The sequence below is a fragment of the Equus caballus genome, chromosome 5 (assembly GCF_041296265.1).
Source record: "Equus caballus isolate H_3958 breed thoroughbred chromosome 5, TB-T2T, whole genome shotgun sequence".
In the NCBI taxonomy this organism is placed as follows: Eukaryota; Metazoa; Chordata; class Mammalia; order Perissodactyla; family Equidae; genus Equus; species Equus caballus.
Window position 1 is genome coordinate 105,022,750 of NC_091688.1, and position 16,240 is coordinate 105,038,989.

The window sequence follows — 16,240 nt, forward strand, 5'->3', positions numbered from 1 at the left end:
GCATTAGTTTCCTATTGCTGAAAAACACGCATTTTTAGCAATGTAACAAAATACCGCTCATTATCTCATGCTCTGTGGGGCAGACGTTTGGTACTGTGTGGCTATTTTCTGCTCAGGCAGAAATTAAGGTATCAGCTGGAGGTGTTCTCACCTGGAGCTCAGGGACTTCTATGAAGCTCATTCCTGGCCGAGTGGAATTCAGTTCCTTGGGGTTGTAGCTGAAGTCCCCATTTCGTTGCTGGCTGTCAGCTGGAGCTGTGCTTAGCTTCTAGAAACCACTCACAAGTCTCATCACATGGCCCGTCAAGCCAGTAGCAGCACATTGAATCTTCCTCATGCTTCTAATCCCTCTGACTTCTTCTGATACCAGCCAGAGAAAACACTCTGCTTTTACAGGGCCAATACGATTATATTAGACTCAGCTAGATAAACTCCTTTAGCCACAAAGTAATAGAACATAATCGTGGGAGTGACATCTCGTCGTGTCCACAGGTTCTACCCACATTCAAAGGGGAGGCTAGTGTATAAAGAGGAGGACCATTGGGTTCACTCTCAGAACGTGCCGGCTACGATGCTGTAAACCTGGAACACGGTGAGTGTTCCTCTAGCAGCCACGCGACCCCAAAGCAGGCACCAATATCCTGGTAGCTTTCCTATAACGCACAAGCTTCCTAAAACAGCTAGGAGCAGATTTCCATCCTTTTTATTTCAGTCTCTTTCGGTTCCATGAGATTCCTCATTCTCTCTAGGAGTTGGCTGGGCCAGGCAGGGACAGAACCAACAGCAATTAATTACCTAATGTATATGATGATGAAAAAGGAGTTGGAGGAGAAATAAAAGTAAACGTTTAAACACATTCATAAGCCTAACTAGAAACTAGAAAAATATATCAAGAAACAATAGGCAAAATTATTTTTCTTAACTTAATGAAAGATATGCTTAGTACCACACTTCCTTCCATATTTTTTGTCTTCTTGGGGAGTTTCATGTAAGCTGTGAGCTGCAGGGATGAAAGCTCCACGCTGGTACCCACACAATGAAACCTGAAAAACAGTCTGAAATGGCTACCAGCAATTGGTGCTAATGAGGATTCCAAACCGAGGACCTGAAGGTCTCCTCAGCTCAAAGAAAGGTCACTGCTGTCCAGAGAGCCTCTGGGCCCCGCTTTCCCCACTCACCAAGTCACACAGCTTGCTGAGACGGCACAGCTGCCTCAGATTTCAGTGTCCTTGGAGGAGCATGCAGAAAGTAGGCGTTCTCACCCGAAAGAACAGAAGGGTTGGGTAACACTCCAAGGTGTCCTAACGGAACAGTAGGAACTTTCTGTCTACCCTAGGATTTCTGTGTCATCTCTCAAACCTCCAACAATTAAGTGAAAATTACAGCTCCTGGTTTTCTTAATAGCTCTCCTCCTTAGGCTTTCCTGAGACTGAGAAATTCAAAAGTTACTTAGTTCTCAACTCTGTAAGAGACTGTGAATCTTTTTAGCTTATAGGCTATTATTTTTCTTATGACTCTTGCAAGACTATTGCCTTCTTCAGTGTGGAAACTATGCCGTATTGTGTATTTTTATATAATTCAATGTCTGGCACATAATAATTGCTTAATAAAATGTCTGGTGAGGCACCACCAGCCAAGTCAGTGTTCTGTGTTACTTTTCCCGTTGTACTGTTTTATTTCTAAGTCTCCTCTAAGACCGAGGTTGTGTATTTTGAGTTAGGGGGTTGAACTAGGATGCTGATGGATAGTGTGCGCTAACCAGAGACACTTAGGTCTGTGTCTGCCGGCAGCCAGTCGCGGTGTGAGTGCACTGGGAGCACCTGCGACGGGTCCACAAGGACCCAGTAAAAGCAGCAAACCACAAGGATGGATTGCCAAAGTTCAAACAGGGACTGGTAAATCCATCGAGGAAACATTGAGCTCCGAAGGAAGGTTCAGTTTGGGTGCTGACACCCTCTTGCACCACTCAGATCCATGTGTTACATCCTTTTATAAGAAGCTGCAAAACTACAGTATATCTCCGTGATTTGTTTTTTTTTAATGAAAGTCTTCTCACTCCTTCTCTGAGAAGACAGATACAAGTCCAGTAATTCACATTCAATATGGTGGCCAGTTGTGATATCCTGGAAGACTAAAGTAAGAGAGGTTGTAAAACAAGCTAGAGTCCTACTGCTACAGTTTGTCCCAAGGGCGAAATTGATATTCATCAATCCTTCATCAACTCGGCATGCTAGCTTCCCCTCACCCTTGTCTAGCATCTTACCTCGTCCCAGTTGTTTGCCTAGTGAGGTGACCCAGCCTTTAACCCCTAATGGATCTGAGTACTTAGTCGCTCTGCCCTTGTTGAAGCATGTTTGCTGTAGTTGCCCTTAGTCATTGCCAGGCATGAAGTACGAAGAGACACCCCACTGACTCCTCTGTATTCCAGACCTGCTCCCTCAGTGTGGTAGTTGCCCTCCCTCCTTATAGTGACTGACAGGACAAATTACTGCAGCCAGTACCATAATGTCCTTCTTAGCCTAATGGTCTACTGACACATGAGGAGTCCAAAGTGACTCTGTGGTAGTTACCTCACCCCTTTAGTACTTTATCCCCTGGGAAAGAGCTTTTCCCTGCCACAGAACTGGGCTCTGTACCCTGGCAGAGCCTGAGATTAAGGGAATGGAAGCACAGATCCACAAACAGATCACTGGGCATGAGAGCTTATTATTATACCCATTATTATCTGGAGCCATGTATTTGGGTCAAACAGCACAAAATACCAGCAGTTCAAGGTACATGCTACATCTTGAAGGACAGAATCCTACCCTGCATGCATTGTCCCATTGCCAGCACCTTAGCTGAGTCTTAACAGGCTGTTCCACCCTTTTATCAGGCTGGCTGTTTCTATGTGATGGCGCACATATAAGACCACAAACCCGTAATCATGAGCCCACTGTTACACTTTCTTTGCTACAAAATGAGTCCCTTGATCAGAGGTAATGTTGTGTTGGACCCACGCCAATGGATAAGACTTTTTATAAGCTTCTAGGTGGTGCTGATGGGAAAGGCTCTATAGGAAGGGAGGTCAAACCAATACGTGGAGTGTGTGTCAATTCCAGTAAAAATAAACAACCTCTTTCTACAAGTGGAAGGATTTTGATGTGATTTGTTACCAGGTGGCTGCCCGGTCTCCTTAATGAATTCTTCCTTAGTCTTTGCTGCTGGCAGATTTGCACTTGGTGGTAACAATGATTAGACCAGCCTCAGTGAGGGGAGCTTATGTTGTTGAGCCCGTGTATAACCTGCATATCTGCTACCATGGCCTATCCATAAGTTGCAGAAGCTATGGGATGCTGAGGAAAGAACATGGCTGACATCCTTTGCACAAGTCTTTCTGTCCTCCTGCATTGGGTGCTCTCTGGTGGCATTAACCATGAAACTTAGAATTGCACATTCCAACCACTACCCCTCACCCTCGTTCTTCCTGATACTGCTAGACAAATTCTGGAAGTGCTTTGGCTTAAGGATTTTTCTTTTTGGAGCTAGGCTTGTACTATTCTATCAGGGCTGTGCTGAGGCCTAACTCTATCAGCCAAGAGGCAATGAGAGGTGGCAGGAGAGAGTCTTGAGATAGAGTCGCTTTCTGAGGCACCTGCTCCAGGTGAAAAAATTACACATCCCCAGGGAAGGGGAGGCTGTTCTCTGGAAAGACGAAGGTGCTGCTTTTACTGGTCAGAAAAGTCCAAGAGAATTTGGGGATTCAAGATTCTCAGGTCTGAAACTCAAACATTACCACTCCAAGTTGTACTCATTTTCTATCAAGGCCCTGTACCTGGCATAGGAGACCCACTGAGACTGGATGGGTCACCTTTGCAGCCGAGTCCCCTGTAGAATCAGTTGCTGGGCTGATTTTCATCACAGCTGTGGCCTGAGACTGCAGGAGAGAAGACTGACCTTTAAACCAGAAACCTTCTGGTTTTATATTCTTCCTTAAGTGGAAATTGAGTCTCCTTTGTCTTTCATTTTCTTTGACTATCTAAAGCAGCCACCCCACTTTACAACCTTTATAAAAAGACCTTCTTCCCAAACCAACTAAGGGCTACAATACCCTGGTCTCCCAGTGCCTTGCTCTCCAACTGCACCACCCGACTCATCCACGGGTGAAAGCACAAGCAGCTGCATCGCACAGCTTCTCACCACCAGCAATGGTTCTTTCCACTTATTGCCCAAATGGCAACACAAATTTAAAGTCTTGTTTCTAGAATCACTTCTGATTTTAGCCAAGTTTCTATGAAGCAGAGCCTGAGGCAAGGATTGAAGTGATGATACTTTACTTCAAAGAAGCAAGCCTAGAGATGTGAAGGTGGAAAAGAAAAGGGGAAATGAGGCAAGGAAATACAGAGGTAATAAAGTGTATTTTATCCCACTGGCCACTTTTTCTCAGTAAGTAGGGAAGACTTACAGCGGCTGTCGTCAGATGTGTTTGCTTGACCTGCAGGACTTTGGAAGGTTTACAAAGAAATTTTTCACCTCAGAGAAATCCCCAAAAAGATAAATGAGGTGGAATTATCTGACTGGCTCCCTTCTATTTCTCATTTGTCATTGCTCTCGGTTTGCCCATTGCAGTAGATCAACTTCTACAGCAAATACAAGCCACAACATCCTGTTTGCAGAAGTATCTAATCTTGAAAGTGACCAAATGTTTGGAAGCAATATGAAACAATAAAATTTCATGAAATGAAATAGACATATCAAGCTGACTCTTAAATAAAGTATTGTAGGTAAGTAATACTATGTGGAGAGGATTGAGGAAGAAAGAACCAACGGGACCAGAAATTCATAGAGTTCTTGGGAATTTTCTTCTGACAGACATGAAAATATGTTTAGATACCCACAATTATTTTAAAAATCAAGAAACAAAAATCACAATATATTTTATATAATTCTACCCTAAAAATAAATTTCTTCTACTGCAATGAAAATGTAATCACATCAAAATCAATGTACAAAATTAAAATGTTACTTATTTAAATAGTTGATGTGTATTTTTTTACCTTTAAAACAAACAAACAAACCAAAAAGCAAGCACTTGCTTTGAAGCAGAGGCAAAGGGACAACGTAGGAAGTACCCACCCTTGGGTGACCTCTGGCCCATACTAAGATTATTTTTTTTTTACCTAAAAGTATGGTCAACAAGGCATATCGTTCCCTCATGGAATGTACTTCATACTTTTGCTACAAGTACTATCTAAAGGCCACTGGATTGTGTATTCTGTAAGAGCATGAGCCACATGTTTTAGTCACCGCTGGATATAGTTTATCAAACTGGGTAAGCACTCAGTTAGTACTTATTGATGATACAATAGGTCAATTAGTCAGCCAATCCAAAGAGGCCTGGTATACTTTTCCATCTGTCATTTCTCATTGCTCTTGGTTCACCCATTGGAAGTCTTGATTCTACATCAAGTACAAACTACATTTATTAAATGATATTTGAGTAGGCCTCCCCAGTCTTTCTCACAGCTCTTCCTCAGTGCAGTGAATATAAATATTGAAAATTGTGTAAATCTGTAGCTAAAAGATGAGCCTTCAGAATTCGAGTTTAATACATGGGTCGGGCATAGCTGAATTTTCCTCATCTGAGGTAACTTGGGAAATTTCAAAGGATCCATGATGGTGTATCATGCCAATATTCATAGATTTCCAGGGGATACTTGTTTTCACTCTAAATGTGTAAAAAGACAAACACCAGATTACCTTTTTGTAGGCTTGACAAGTCACTCACATTAGATTCATTTACCTACTATGGGCCAGATTTCCCTGTTGATAACAACTTTTTCCCTGTCTTTAGCTTATTTAATATGCTTCAATTCATGACTAATAGCCATAGAAAAATAAGCCTAAACTTTGATACTCATTGTGGCCTGCAGTCCAGAGCATGGACCCATAAATGATTCTCCATGTCATGGGACAGAACTGGAACTGAACAGACAACTGGCATGGACTCAAAATAGCAAAAGAGTACTAAGAAAGACATTAGTTTTCTCCATCAAAATGTGGAACTGCCATACAGGATTCTTGAGAAACTTCCTAGTTACCCCACAGTATTTCCATATGTAACTAATGTTGAGAATAACAACCTACAGTAGAAGGGAGTTCACCAATTCTCCATTCCGGCAGAAGTATTCTTGTCCCATTTAATCTGTTTCAAGATTCAGCATTAATATAAGTTGACTTTGTCAGCACCAACCAATTGAAAATACATTGGGAGCATTGATTATTGGAAGAATAAGTGGTCAGGGAGGTTCTTAGAGAACTCCATAGGAATAGAAAATGACTGCCTGGCCAATAAAAACAACAAAGATATGAAGATAAACAAGATGTTAGCCATCAATGAAAGCAATTAAGTGCCTCTCATCCCTGGTGATGTCAGACAAAAAGTCCATAATATCTGTGCCTCGGTTGGCAATTGATGCTAGGCAGATAACAGCTAGTGAGGTCAGTGTTCCTTCGAAAGCAAGGGGTGACTGGATCACAGCTCAGGCCAGCTCAGTGGGACTGGAACCAGTTCAATGGAAAGATAGTGGCTAAAAGGGGCACAGCTAAATTTTCTTATTTTTTACAAAGCTGAATTCACATGGTGGAGTCTTGGTAAAGCTGGAGTCTGAACACAGAAAGTTCTCAAGTTTTCCATGCCTGCTCAGGAAAAGGAGCAAAGCATCAATTGTGCAGGTTAGTTGAATGGTATACAATGGTGTAGTTGAATGGCTCTTGAAGAGCGAAGTTGTCCAGAAATTATCAGAACCTAGATTCCATTTATTCATTTCTTGTTTAGTCTAGTGTTGTAAGGTATGATCTGCTGTTAAACTTCTTAGCATCTCTTTGAAGCAAGGTCACTTGCCCATATGATAGATAGCCTAGAAGTGAATATTGTTCTGCCCACATTCCATCAAGCAAAGCACCTGGTCATGTTAAAAAAGGTTGCATGGTTAAACCCTCCTTTTCTAGTGTAGACAGATGAGACTATTTTAGGAGCTTTCCTTTCTTCTTCACTTTTTTCCAATTGAAGTCCTTAACACTGGATTTTTTTTCCCTCCATATTATCAGACAAGGGATCAATATTCCTTCTCCCATGGGCTAAGTAACCTCCAGGGACCCTTGGACTGCTGGTCTCCGTCTGTGTCTCTGGGAGTCAGGCTGATGGAACTGTAAGGATCACTGGGCTGGGGACAGGACCCAAAGGCTGCTGATCTCGGCTCTGCCACTAACTCATGCTGTGACCTTGAAAAGTTATTTTCCTTTTCTAGGTCACAATGTTCTTGTCTGCCAAATGAAAGCATTCAATGAATAATGTGTAAGCTCAATTTACAGCTTAAAGCTTCCTTAATTCAAAGCGCAATTTGAGGTCTGGAGTTCTCTGATACTTTCAGGCACCTCATTTACTCCAAAATAGACCTTCTGGATGTTAAGTATGGTTAATGTATGTCTGATGTTATGGGCATGGAGAAAGGAATTGTTAACTCTGTAGAAATTTGTGAACTTTTCAAAGTTTACTTTGGTCCCTTTGGGGAACTCATTTGCATATCCCATCTCAGTGGCCTGAATGATTTGAAACAAGTCTCTCAGGTGGACAAATTAATTCTTTCTCAAAAGCAGGTCAGTCCCTATCGGTTCTCTTTGGGAATAGCCTTTCTGCTTAGGAATATTTTAAGAAGGATATAGGAACCATTCAATACCTTGTGTCTTTCACACTCTGCCTCCTATGTCCAATGGACCTTTAGCAAGTGCCCCTCTGAGAGAGAATCAGGGGATTTCTAAGGCATTTGCAAATGAGTATCCATTTGAATTCAGCGGTTAGTGCTTCTCCATCTTTTATTACCCTTACTATGGTTGATTTAATGTGAACTCTTCATACGCACAGTTACCCAATGGTTTTTCTTTTTTTCTTACAGGCTGTAATATGTAAAACACAAAGAAATATGAAAGGATCCCTCAGGAACTTTAACTTCCTATATTGGTGAAAAATGCTTCAAAGTTAGCAAAAGACCAACTTCTAGAGCCTTTGGAATATTTTTGAAGGCAAGAGCTTATGTGATATCAGATGCTGTAAATTCTTAGCTCACGTCTACAACAGTATGCTTTCAATAAACGTTTTCTCTTGCTGTTGTTATTATTATTATTTTATTATTCTCAAGAGCAATATCAACACAGAGAACTGGCATTCTAGTTGATGTAACCCTTCTCCCCAGACCACATCCTCACTGGAGTTCTAAAGGTTGAGCTGAACACATATGTTGTGTTGAGTGTTATGTTTCTCCTCCAGATCTACTCTCCACCCTTCTGCACCGTGTGATCCAGGAGGCTGATCTAGTAAATATATGAATGCGCTAACCTACTCTCTAACGTCCAATCGGGTTGGGTCAATGGGGAACACCAGCAGGATGTCAGAGGGCAAGAGCAAAGTGAGGATGAGTGTTTACTGCCCTGCTCCCTCCCTTTACGACTGTTTAGTTGCTATCAATCGAAGGTCTCATTCCCTACCCAGTAGTTCTCTTCACCCAGCTATCTCAGTCTCCAGGTTAGTAACCACACCCTCCCTTGCCCATCAAGCTACTGCTTTCCTGATACTAACCAGAGAACGTTGCGCTGTTCTTTGTGGTGTACCTGTACCCAACCACACTTTGGCAAATAGTCTCTTTATTAAACTTTGTTCAGATTATCCAGTTTAAATGCGGCATGCCTTTCCTGCCAGGACCCTGCCAATGCACCTGGTCTCTAGGCCATTAGTTCCATGAGGACAAAGATCTCCATTTTGGGTTGTTCATTGCCGTATCCCAAGCACCAAGCACAACGCCTAGCATACATTAGGCATTCAAGAAATATTTGTTGAATGAATTACTGTTCTCTAATTAAGGCTTAGAACAAGTTTTATGGAACCAAAGGCTTTTGCAATTTTGGAGGTTCTCTTTAAGAAAAAGAATATACAAATATATCAGTGTTGCAGAGTTTACAAAACTCTAAGACCTTATTGCTAGGGCTCCTCCCAAGACCTTGAATGGTCCTCATGCAAAGGAAGGGCCCTGAAACTTCAATTTCTCTGGCTTCAACCTGCCTCTCATTGAATCTCAACTCAGAGTTTCAGGGAGTCTGCCAGTTGCCTTCACAGAAACGTGAAGAGAACAGCATGATGTAATGCAAAATGCATAGAATTGGGAGTCAGATACACACTGGGGTTCCAGCTTCTCGGCTTACTAGTTATAACCTTGGACAGGACACTTAGTCTACTTCATCTATAATAGAGGGATGGTAACTCTTCCCTCAGAGGACTGTTGGAGGATTTCCTGAGGTAACTACATAGGGTCCTGGAGTCCTGGCACATAGTAGGTGCTTAGTGATTGTCAGTCGTGCCATGTGAAGGTGTTTCCCCCGCAGCCCCCTTCAAGCCTTCCCCAGGCCAGCATCCTATTTGTTGGGATCAATTGAGCTTTCTTCCTGAGTCCTCTGAGCGTCACTCTAAGCACCTGCAACTTCAGGATCAGACCATGGCCCTGTTCACACCAAGTTTTGGAGTCAATATTTTCACAATGGAAAGTCCAGTATGTAGCATGGTTTGCCTGCGGCCAAACATCCAGCCTTGTTTGCTGGGGATTTTTTTGTTTCACTCACCATAACTCAGCCAGATCTCTGTGGACCCATTTAGATGCCCTAAGCAAACTTTTTCATTGCTTTCCCAGAGAAAAAATTCTCCCCATATATCATTTTCCTAGTCATCCTCAAAGGCATGTCAGCTGCCTTCTACATAAACATTTTATTATAGGGTTGAGCAGCCAAATTTTAGAGCCTGGGTTATCTTTTTAAAAATTCTATGTGCTCTGTTATTGATGACCTCCTCTTCCAGTTACTCAAATATGAATTATATCCAAATCCTTGCTTAAACAATGCAAAATCCATGAAGATAGGGTGATAATTGCTTTATTCATCATTGTTCTCTCAGAATAGGGCATAATATCTGGCATGTAATAGATACTCAATAACTACTTCGAATTACTAAGTGAATGATTGAGTATATTATGAAGAGTGAAATATCAGAGGATGATCCAGGGGATATGATTTAAAAGGATAAACTAAGAAATCAAATGTGGCAATATTTGTTACCATATATCTACAGGGGTTAAATATTTTGTGAGGGAGTCAGTTCTTCATGATTGGAGATACTAAAGCAGAAACTAGCAAAAATCTGTCTGGAATTCTGTAGGGAAAAATATTCATTGAATTTAAAATAGAAGTTGGTTACTTCTAATTTCAATTTCGACTCTGAGAACATGTGATTTCATAAATTCATACCACCCGAGTGTTAAGTAGTGGTTTGTGACAATTTGGGACCTGGTTGACCTCGGAGCTGACTGCAGTGTCAATGGATTGGCTTTGGTACCTGGACCAGGTTAATTTCTCTGAGCCTCGGTTTCCACATCTGTAGAGTGAGCGTAATAATGATTTCACAGGATTATTGTGGATTAAATTAGATACTAAATTTAAAACCCTCAAACTCCATTCTAAGTATCTACAAACTGTTCAACAAATATTAGATTCCTTCTCTACTCTACCCCTCAAAGTTACGACCTTAGTAAGGCAGAATAGTTAAGGAATTCCTCCAGAATGCAATGTGAGAAAGAGGCTGGCACTGCAATTTGAGGACCAGGTCTCTCAGTCTGTCACTAGCCCTAACAACCTCTGTGACTTTCAGCAAATCATACCATCTTTAGCCTCCAGTTCTTTAGTTTTAACATGAAGGCCCTATTAACCACTTTCTTTGATTCTTTCAAGTCCTGAAGATAAGGTATTTATTCAGAAAGCTCAGTTCACCTTCATTTTGGAACTTCTTAAATACTTACACAACATAAGATAGGGAACCCTGCATTCTCTTGCCAGTTTTTTGACCATTATGGGTGGGATCCTAGCATGTGGCTGAATCTGATTTGGTCTCATGAATGTAGTACTGTGCACTTTGTGAAATATAATATGCCACGTGTAATTTGTTACCCAAATCAACCTGTCTTGGCTGAGATGCAGGTACCCTCTCTGAGGCAGAGCTCTTCCACAACAACTTCACTTCTTCCAGTGATGAGACCGAAGAATTAATATTCTGCGGCTATTAGGATAATAATTCAGTTTTTCAAAAGGGAATGTCCTTAACATGGGCCTGGTATTCCTCCTGCTGCCACTAAATAGGACCCTCCACCTCCTTCTCTGAGCCCTCCACTTCCCTCTCGGAGCCTTCGCTCTGAAGCCAGCAGAACTCATTCTCTGTTAAACACCTACTTCCATAACCATGGGAGGAACAGATCATTCTAGCCCAGAAACCCTACAGCACACTGGTGTGTCTTCTTTAAATCTGATTAGTAATTCAAATAAAAAGCCTGATACAGTCTCATTATATTCTTCTTCCTTTGGGAATAAATTTAAAAAATAATAATAGGAATAATAAAGCATAACATTAAAATAGGGTGAACTATTCAGCGGAGATGAAGAGCAAGGCATCAAGAGAAGACTCCTGCCTCTAACTGGGAAATTAAACTGCCCTCTCAGTTTTGGTTATAAAGGGAAGATTTCACTCAACTGTGAAGGCAAAAGATTTGATTGCTAGAGCTGTGATCCTTGGTTAGCTTTATGACAGCTTGGATGGGTTGATTTTAAGGAAAACTGATTTCAAAAGTACACCTCTGCCTCCATGTCCGTATTTAAGTCATAGCCACTCTCCCCTCCTCCCCCTTAAAGCACGTTCTCGTGGCGCTTTCATGTTGAATGAGCAGTGTCTAGTTCCTCATGACCTCAGGCCCCATCCACAGCTGCACTGGCAGATCCTGGCTGTGTTGAACTTTGGAATGTTCTCCTCCAGAGGTTTCAATGAGAGCCACGTGTTTTTGCTGCTTTCTCTAATTCCAGTAACTCGTCTGCCTCACTGCGACTCCTCAGAAACTCTCTGCAGACCCGAGTTCCCCCAGCTCAAAGGATCCGTTTAGACATGAAGGGAACGTGAGGCCAGAGGCACAGGAATACTGTGGACTAAATGGAAGAGCCAAGACAAGGTCATGGTATAGGCACCGCCCTCCAGAAGGCTGCAGGAACCAACTCCAAAGGAGAAATCAGAGCACGTGAGTTTCAGAATCAACAAATACTGACTAAGCAGCCACTGTAAGCTGAGCTGTTTCGCATTATTTCAACATTAAATCTGTATTCTAAGGCAGTCGTTAGTGACTCTATTTTATAATGGGGGCACTGAAGCCAGGAAAGGTTGCATGACTTTCTTAAGGTCACAAACTTGTTTCAAAGTTGAAATGTGAACTCATATCTCCTGACTCATATTTCTCTTCTTTTCATCATATTACAGTGTTTCCTTATGAGGTTGGAATCCTGGTTCTGCTTCTTGGCAGCTGGACGTCCTTCATCGAGCCAGTCATTCTGAGCCTTTTCTTCTCTACAAAATATTGAGGATAGACAACAGGGCCGTTCTAGTTCCGTGACACACCAAAGAGGAAGAATTCTCTGCTCGTCTGCCGTGAGAAGAATTGTTGATGACTGCCTCTCAGAGCCAAAGGACCAGCATTAAAACCCCTCTTTGACCAAGATTAAAACCACTAATCATTGAATTAAAAGTGCCTTGCAATCGCTAAGATTCCATTTTCCAATGATCATGGCTGCCCCTAGATTTCAGGGTAAAGTTTCAAGTTCTTGCTTTAACCAACAAGGCCCTTCATCACCTGTCTTCCTACTCCTTTGCCTTCCTCTGTGTTTAATCCCCGGAATCACATCTCACTTTGCAGCACCGCTGTCCACCCAGCCTGTAATTGCAATTTCCCTCTACCCCTGCCATTCCTCCAAGTAGGGTGACTTCTCCCCTTTCTCATCCAGTTACCTCAAACGTCTCTCTGAAAATCGACTCCATGGTCTCCTCTTCCGGGAAGCCCGCCTTGACTCCAGCTTAATATAGATGCCTCTCCTCTTTGTTCCTACAAACCCTGGGAACCTTACTCACTGCACTTCTCCATAAGGGCCACTCCACTTGCTTTTCTCCCTCACCAGGTTCAGAACTCTCTAAAGACAAGACTACATTGAATTTATCTTATATCTCAGCATCCATCACAGCATCTGAGGCATAACAAGGGATTGATAAACAATTTTGAGTGAGTAAATGGTTAAAACAAGATTGATCATGAAATGGCTAAACAGACAAATGGGAAACAATTTCCTTTTTTTTCCAGCCACAGTAGAGTTTTGCCTGTACTGCCCCGTTACACCGCCCCATCTTCTTATGGAAGGATGTTTCCTAAACCCGTTCATGATTATCTTTGATATGTTAAAGTTCAGCATGTGCTCTCAACTTTCTTGAAAATTGCTATGAAAAAATCACCCTAAAATTCACTGCTGCTTCTTCCAAATTTCTCCACTGAGGAGTTCTGTGGAGTTTAGCCCTTGGAAAGCTTAATTTCCCCTTGATGAATTGGAATTCTTTCTCCTCTTGACAATATAAGCTATATAACCAAGTATCATTTCATTTGCACTTTACCTTCGAGGAACTTTAGAGTCAAATTTCTTGTCCAACTGTAGCAACTATATAAGCCCTCTGGTTTGCAAATTTATATTTTTACTTTACTTTCTGGTCTCCACTTCAATTCAACAACATTTACTGAGAGCTTGTTGCATGCAGTGAACTGTTCTGGGGGCTCGGTTTATATCAACTGACAAAACAAAATTAAAATTCCACCCTCTTGGAACTCACCCAGGTTAGAGGGATATTATTTTTATGTAAATAGTACAAATCAATTCCAAAATTAATGCACTACATATGATCTAAAGTTGCTGCTTGTATTTGTTACATACCTGGCTCTTTCTTTTACAGTGTATTTGTTATAAATATATCTCTCATCTGAATTTTGTAAATGTGGACACTCCCAGATTTGAAATGTACAAGAGAAAACATCAAGTGCTGGTGGGAAGAGAATCAACTCACTTCAGAGTTCCCTAACAGTGGTGACAGGATGTGCACAGCGGCTGCAGTCATCCTCACGGCGTTTCCCGGCACAGCAGCAGTTGGTGTCTAGAGTCTGGCATTTGCTGTGAACCAGCCTGGCAGCTTTTGTTGTAAGTTTGGGCTTCTTTTGCCCCGTAATTTGCCCCCTGCTGTCATGTGGGAGGGAAATTTACTTTCCAAGATGCCCTACAAAGTGTCAGTGTCCATCTCCTAATCCACCCAGAGCTTGCCACTCCCTACCAGCACCAGCGCCCTGACCTGAAGGCCTCTTAGCTACAGGTCAGATGTGACTTGTACTGTGTTTGTGAGGCCTTTCCTGAGATGCTCCTGCTAGACTTCAGAAATATCTAGAGAGCCTTTTTTTTTTTTTTTTTTTTTCAGCTGAGGAAGATCCACTCTGAACAGTGTGGGGTAGGTCTGTGCCTGGGAACCAAACCTGGGGTGCTGAAGTTGAGCGCACCAAACTTAACCACTAGGCAACCAGGGTTGGCCCAAGAGATCTTTGCTTTTTGCAAGACCTTATAAATAAAACCAAAGCACCAGCTGAAAGCTGAATCAATATCATGAACTAGAAATAAACAGTTTGCAATACTGTTAGCAAAAGCATAATTTACATTCAGTGGTACACAACATACAATGGGAATCTGATATTTATGTCCTATTCAACTTCCCCAAAAGGTTGGAGAAAACTTTTGAGTGAATGACTAGGTTAGTGAGATCTCCTATATCTATCCTTTTCTATGTCATTATTTAGACTCTTCTTCTGGGCCTCACGCTGCGCTTTTCACTCACTGCCTGTTGTCAGATCATCTGACCAATGTGGGCCTGAGCTGAAAACATCCCTGCCTTGGGGAGAAAAACAGAAATCCATTTTCTAAATGTGACCCCACCTACCCCATCTCTGTTTAACTGTTGTTCTCAATACCGTAGAGGCCACACGCACAGCAGTGCTATCTAATCCAGTGGAATTCACCAAGCAGGAACTTAATGAATTAGTACCAGGTGTGCAAAATAGGCAGCGAGTGACCACAGGGCATGGACAGAGACAATGACAAGGATTTGAACCAGGGCTCTCCTGACTGTGATCAAAGGATATTACAACCTGTTGGGCTAAAAAGTTCACAGTTTTTGTTTTGTTTTTCACATATTAAAAAAATGTGACTTTTGTACTAAGGCACAGCAAATGGCACCTCCCCACTTTACCACTTACATGTATGAGTCCATTTTCTTTTGATAAATATACTACATTCCCAACAGCTGATTCTCTTTTTCTTTCAGGAAGTTAGTGGGAAGATGTTCTCCTAAGCTATCGATCCATGAAACAACATCAACAGATCTTAACTGTGTTTTTCCAGACAATATAAGCCCCCCCACAAAGAACACACACTGTGTGAATCCATGCACACAATATCCAGAAAAAGGCAGATCTGTGGGGACAGAGGACACACCAATGTTTGCCAGGGTTGGAAAGGGTGCTGGGCTTGTGTGCCAAGAAACCACCAGAGGAAATTTGGTGGAGAGAGGGAGACGAGGCTCCACCACGACGCTAGGAGTGCTTGCATGACTCCATATGTTTACCAAACCCACAGAACAGTACACAGTCAGGAAGGAACTGTATATTTTTTACTATAAGATGTGCTTTATTGATTTATTTATTTTCCTCCCCAAAGCCCCAGTGCATGGTTGCATATCACAGTAGTAAGTCCTTCTGGTTCTTCTATGTGAGCCGTCACCACAGCACAGCAGCTGACAGATGCACCATGTGGTTCCAGGACCAGGAACCGAACCCAGGCTGCTGAAGCAGTGAGAGCACCGAACTTTAACCACTAGGTTGTCAAGGCTGGCTCTGAATTATATTTTATGTAAAACAAAATAAAAACTTTAAAGTCCGTGTTATTTGTTTGCATGATGTGATGAGAAGAACTCAGCTAGGTATCTTGTAACTATGGATTCACTACACTACGTAAGACATGTGTATTTATGCCATCTTTAGTTATTAGCCTTGAGGTTTATGATGTCCAAAGCTAGATGTTTATGGTGTCCAAATACTAGAATTTTGCTAAGGTGGACCCAAGTTTTTAAATAACATGTAATCACGAATACATAGAATTTAAAGGTTAGAAAAGTCTTGAGGGTAATTCATCATTCTATTAACAGATCAACAAGAAGAAACATACAACATCTCAACAGATTCAAAAAAACATCAGATGATATCCAATATTCAACCCT

At 41.9% G+C, this 16,240-nt stretch overlaps 2 long non-coding RNA genes across 2 annotated transcripts in view; both read left to right on the forward strand.

Moving 5' to 3' along the window:
* The window catches only part of LOC138924177 (uncharacterized), a 29,648-nt gene extending 16,953 nt beyond the window's left edge, over window positions 1-12,695 (forward strand). The window contains exons 2-3 of the long non-coding RNA XR_011438937.1: window positions 11,926-12,134; window positions 12,371-12,695. This is a non-coding gene — a long non-coding RNA (uncharacterized lncRNA). The remainder of the gene's footprint in view (window positions 1-11,925; window positions 12,135-12,370) is intronic.
* A 357-nt stretch (window positions 12,696-13,052) lies between these two features.
* Window positions 13,053-15,890, forward strand: LOC138924176 (uncharacterized). Its single transcript, XR_011438936.1, has 3 exons — window positions 13,053-13,163; window positions 13,880-14,121; window positions 15,682-15,890. It is a non-coding gene; the product is annotated as an uncharacterized lncRNA (long non-coding RNA).
* Window positions 15,891-16,240: the final 350 nt, after the last annotated feature.